Source organism: Cupressus sempervirens, chromosome 3, assembly GCF_028749045.1.
Source record: "Cupressus sempervirens isolate cs-2001-9-10 chromosome 3, ASM2874904v1, whole genome shotgun sequence".
Lineage (NCBI taxonomy): Eukaryota > Viridiplantae > Streptophyta > Pinopsida > Cupressales > Cupressaceae > Cupressus > Cupressus sempervirens.
The window spans coordinates 432,599,011-432,605,201 of record NC_143120.1 but is presented as its reverse complement, the minus strand read 5'-3'; positions in this window follow the sequence as shown (position 1 = coordinate 432,605,201).

Genomic DNA, 6,191 nt, shown 5'->3' with positions numbered 1-6,191 from the left:
AAAGAAAAAATGGTTAAGTTTAGAATCACCCATGAAATATCCAAAAGTAGAAAGGCATGAAAATAACAAGAAAAATGGTTGTCATGAAATTCTTCCATCATGTACAAAATCCAAGATTAGTCAAAAATCCTACCTTGGAGAAAAATGGTTGTTGCGAAATACTTCCATCATGGAAAAAATCCAAGATCTCTCGAAATATCCTACCATGGAGAAAAATGGTTGCTGCGAAATTCTTCCATCGTGGAAAAAATTCAAGATCACTCAAAAATCATACCTTGGAGAAAAATGGTTGTTGCAGAATTCTTCCATCATGGAAAAAATTGAAGATCTCTCCAAAAATCCTACCTTAGAGAAAAATGGTTGGTGTAGAGTTCTTCCATCATGGAAAAAATCCAAGATCACTCAAAAATCTAGCCTTGGAGAAAAATGGTTGTTGCAGAATTCTATCATAAAAAATCCTACCTTGGAGAAAAATGGTTGTTGCAGAATTCTTTCATCATGGACAAAATCCATGATCACTAAAAAAATTCAACCTTGGTAAAAATCTAGCCTTGGAGAAAAATGGTTGTTGCGGAATTCTTCCGTCATGGACAAAAATCCAAGATCTCTCAAAAAATCTCACCTTGGAGAAAAATGGTTTTTTCAGAATTCTTCCATCATGGACAAAATCCATAATCAATCAAAAAATCCCACCATGGAGAAAAATGGTTGTTGTGGAATTCTTCCATCATGGAAAAAATCCATGACCACTCAAAATTTCAACAAACAAGAGAATTAGAAATCATGGAAGCAAAAATGGCTAAGTGTTGGAAAATTCTCCTTCATGGAAGCACAAATAGCTAAGTGTTGGAGATTTGTCCTTCATAGAAGCAAAAATGGTGAAGTGCTAGAAATTCCTCCTTCATGGAAGAAAAAATGCTAGTGTTGGAAGTTTGTCCTTCATGGAAGAAAAACTAGCTAATTGTTGGCAATTCCTCCTTCATGGAAGAATAAATGGCTAAGTGTTGGAAATTTTCTCCTTCATGGAAAAATGAAAAAGGATTAAGTGCCGAAAATTTCTCCTCTAGATCTTGAATTTCACCCTCTTCAAGTGTGTACCGAAGACTTGAAAAATGACTGACGACAATAAAAATAGGGGGAATTCTTCAAAATGTAAGGAAAGGCATAACAGTGAATTGAAGGAATTTGAAGAAAAAGGAGGAGAAAGCTCTAATTCTAGAAATTCAAACAGATGCTCAAATCCAAAATTCTAGTACCAATATCAAAGTACTAAGTGATCCGGTCCCAGACATTCAAGGTTCAAAGATCAAAGTTCAAATTAAAAAATCCAAGAACATGGCGAAGGAAGTGCAATATGAAGAAATTCTAGAGTAACATAATCATCAGCAAGGGATTCCAATCCATTTTAGGGAGATAAATTTCCAAGCAAGTACATGGAAGACGAGAGTGTTCGAAGAGAGATTTTCAGAAAAGTCAATCAAAGTTGGATCTTAGTTAAAATGATGCAGTTGGAAAATACTCGAGCTTACATGGCCTCCATCATCATTTCATGGCATTTAATTATATTTGATGAAGCACTGAGGTCTCCAAGTCAAACTTCTATACATTCAGAGAATGGAATCAAGAATAATTTATTCAAGGAAGATTGAGCATTTATTGAGTAATATACATGCATGGTGGATATTTATTGCACCCCACTCCTTCGTAAATGAGAATGCATAGTGGGTATTTATTACCCACTACAGTAGTGGATTCCTTGTTGCATAAATGTAGACTCCTTTCCTTTGCCCTAACCCTAATTAGAGCTGATGTGGCACAATCTTGGCCATTGGTTATTGTGATCATCTGGACCACCTATTTTAATCGAGGACTTATATAAAGGCCTCATTTCTCATTTGTAAAGGGAGATTTTTATGAGATTGTTGCTATGAGCTATTGAGATATATAAAGTTTTCATTGGAGTTTGGTGAATACTTGACGTGTCTTAGCACTTGCTTGTTCTCCTAAATCTCTTCAATTAGATTAAGTTTAGCATAGTCAATGTGTGGTGATTACAATGAAGAATATGATGGTGTATTGATGAGTTCCTTTGGTTCATACTTTTGACGTTTTAGTGATTCTAACTCATTGTGGAAAGTTAGCTTGAACCCCTTCCATGCATATGTTAAACTTCTATCATTCATATACATTGTTCTTTATGATGGTGTATACGGTGATATGAAAATCTTTGGCATAACCCTTGAAGATTGCACTATTTCATGCTTAGTTGTAGTATAACTTGGCGAAGTGAAATTCAGTAAATTAAGGAATTTGTTCACTAGAGTAATATTTTTTCTTATCACTACCCTTAGGATTAGAATAGAATTCCTGAACCCCTTCTTATTGAATTTGTACATATTTTGTGAAAACTCCAAAAAGTACTTCATTGAAAAACTTTAAGATAGCTCCCACATGTCGTATGGCTTGAAATTAATCTGTATAAAAATGTAAGGCCCCTTGTGATCATCAACAAATCACATCAACCACCAATCTTATCCACAGTCAAGACCTGGCATTAAAGGAACCTTGAAGTCATTGTATGATCTTCTAGCAATCTTAGCATACACAAGACTTTATTCAAGAGAGGATAAGATATTTTAGTATTTTATTCTACTATTTGGTGCTGAAGCATGAATGGTCTTAAATGGCTACATGATTAGAATCTCCTTGAATCTGATACCATGTAAGAATTTGGCTTAGGCTAGAATTCACCCAAGAACTAAAGAAGTGAACACAAGCACACAGTAGACCAAAATAGATAGAGTATGATCAGAATGACAATATTCATTCAATAACTGCTTGAGAGTACACTAGGAGTGCCTGAATATAAAGGCCTCAAGAGAGCTTCTAGAATGCATAGAAGTTAGCATCATGATATGTCATACAGCCAGGCACATGTCCACCAGATATGGGTTATCCTCCATTGAGCACAGGATTAAGTGTGATGATGTGAGGATAAGCCTACAATGGTGTAGCAATCAAATCAATGGTGTAGACAACATGTGCTAAATCAGGAGTGTGGATAACTATGTTGTCAACATGACAACTTAGTGAATGATGCATACTCATGTGTTGTACACACCAGGTGTATAATTAGATTTGTGTAACTCATTGAGAGTACACAAACTCTTAAGTGTCTCACCTAAGATAATAAAAAAATAATGCACATTACCATAAGTAAAAATTAAGTAAGTGTAATAAGTAAATACTTATTTACACCAACACCCCCCCTTAAGTGCAACTTAGGAGAATTCCCTTAAGATTATGAAATCTAGGATGAAATGCAATATGGGTCCCGGCTACTAGGCCATGTTCGATACCCATGTACATAATGATATGCAATCTCTCATAAAGCAAGGAAAGAGTGAAAACCTCATGGGAAAAACCCTCACCCAAAAAGAGAGATAAATAGGGATGCATGGATGGATGGAGTAATCAACACCCCCCCATTATGACATACATCCAGTATATACATAGGAGAATGATGAGTAGAGGAAGAGAGATAGGATAGGCTCCCCCCCCCCACAAAGAAGAATGCTAAACAGTGACTGCTCCAATGAAGAAGGTGATCCAAGACTGTAGAATGGTGTTCTTCCCCTTAAGAAGAAACAAGGCCAAGGGTACAAATGAGATGCTTTCGTTGTGTGTGGAAAGAATCCCATGAATAAGTGATGTCTCTGAAACTTGCTCAACTAGCTGTAGAACCTATCAAAAAGAACTATCTATCTCTGCAACTGATGAAGAACCCTACTGCAACTACTGATCATAAGTATCCATAATCACTTCAACCTGGGAGGATTGATCATGTAGAGAATGAACAAGAGAGTTGGATGGAGCTCTCATGACAACTGAAGAAGTTAATTCTACATCAAGAAAAAGAGGCAAATCATGAATACTGTCCCCCAAATCTGTCACTGAACCTGTATCTAGAAGACTAGATGTACCCTGCTATTCTGGACCTATCACTGTGGCTATGTATGCATGTGGACTAAACTGATGAAGTGACCTCTCACTGTAACTATCAATAGAACTCCACATGTCTAGATTTGTTGAAGTTCTATCACTAAAATCACTATCAGTATCCACACTGTATGATGTGCGAAGAGGAGTAGAGGACAAGCTTGGAGAACTTTCCTCAAAGTGTACATCCTTCTCCACAAATATCTAATGTGTCTTAGGATCTAGAAGTCTATATGCCTTCACACCATCTTCATAACCAATGAAAGTACAAGGCCAAGATGTCTATGCCTTGTATCCCCTGGAAGATTTGTTTGCCCATGCAAGACAACCGAAGACTCTAAAGTGTGTCACAATAGGTTTCCCATAATGCAGAAAAGAGAGAACACAACACCAAGAACACCCCCCCTTTTCACTAAATCAAGAAACCCCCCAAAATAGATGCTTTGGGAAATTTATTAGTAGTGTGATTACAATGGGCCACTTGCCAATTTTGGCCTTGGTAGACTTCTGATTTTTCTTGTTACAACCTCTTGATGGAGTACAAATCCGAAACTTTACAATGTGCTACAATTCTGAAGCATTACAAAGCAAAGAAAGGCCCTATTACTGAAAGTATCAATTTTTTCCACACAACTCTACAATCTGATGGTAGATCTAGAAAGTAGACAAAAAATATGCACTTAAAAAAAATAATGAAACTTGTTTTTGACTCCAGATGTGCTTGTACGGAGCATTTGAGGTTGCAAAATGCAGCATTATGCAGGTACAGTTGCCAAAAATTGCAATTTCTAAACAATCTTTACACCAAAACCAAAAAATAGTTGGACCACTCAAAAATTTAGAAAATTCTACCCAATTTCAAAAAAAATTGCACCTAATTTGGAGTTTGGATGTGCGAGTTATATCCTCCTGAAGTCGGACTACAAAAACCAAAATTTATTTGGAGAGGGGTTGCATCAGCGAACTATGGGATTTAATTTGACGGTCATACAATCATCGCAGCAGTTGAATTTTTCCCTAGAACGACGTCCAGACAGGCATCAAATTTAATATTTTGAAAAGATGATGTCAGCAACTCCAAGGCCTTAGATGACGTCAGCAGCTAATGTAGTGTGTCTTACCATACAAAATTGCAGGAATTAGTAGATGTGTCCAATGACTCAGTGATGACATGTCCCTGATTGGACTGTCCACATGTCAGATCTGACTATGCAGGCTTAGTAAACGTGTCAGATGTCTATTTGATCGGCAAGTACGCTAACTCTGACCGTATGTGGAGCTGACTGGGCAGGTGCGTGGGGTTTTTGACTTGCTATGTGGGCAAGTCAAGGGGTGCTGCATGTCCTTGTTTTTCCACACAATGCTATAGGGGATTGTTTGCAGACTGGGCTACCAGGAGTGATGCCTAAAAATGCAGATTATCACCGAATTTCATAGAATTTAGCCAAATCTACTGAATCAATCCTGGAATTTCATATTGTAACCATCAAAAACTGAGCGAACACCAAAAACTTCAAAAACCATTGTCGAAGTGAGGAAATCACCTGATGTGCAAGGGTTTAGTACCACATTTGTGGGAGACTTGTCTGCAATGCACTTTGAATTGAACAAGGTGTGAAATGGAAGTAAAACTCTCGCCCATGGGAGCTTGACTTCACCAAAAAATGGTATCTGCCAAAAATATTTGCGTGCAAATTTGTGGATATGGCTAGGATTTATCAGGTATGACCCAAATGGGTAGACTACAGAGGTCCATGGTAGGAATGATAACCCCTACAATAATTTAAAAATTCCACCAAATTTGCAGGCCAGGGGTTGATAGCCTAGTGCTACCAAAAATTTTCTCTAACCATGAAAATACTTTTGAAAAATATTCAAAAATTTTCAAAAAATACTCGAATAATGGCAGAGAAAAAAATAATTCAGATCTAAAAATTTAATGAAATAGATCCGAAAATAACCATACCCAGTTTGTAAATCGGTGCCTTTGGGTCTTGATTTGTAAAAATATTTTTCCTTATGATCAACTTTCACCTAATATAGGAAAATTTATAGTCAATCTTCACCGAATTGATGCTTTGGATGCAACGGTGAGGTTAGATCTGGCTCTAGATGCTCCTAATTCCTGCGGATCCTCCAGATTTGTGTCAAGGTGCTAAAGCATGAATGATCACGAATGACTACATGATGAG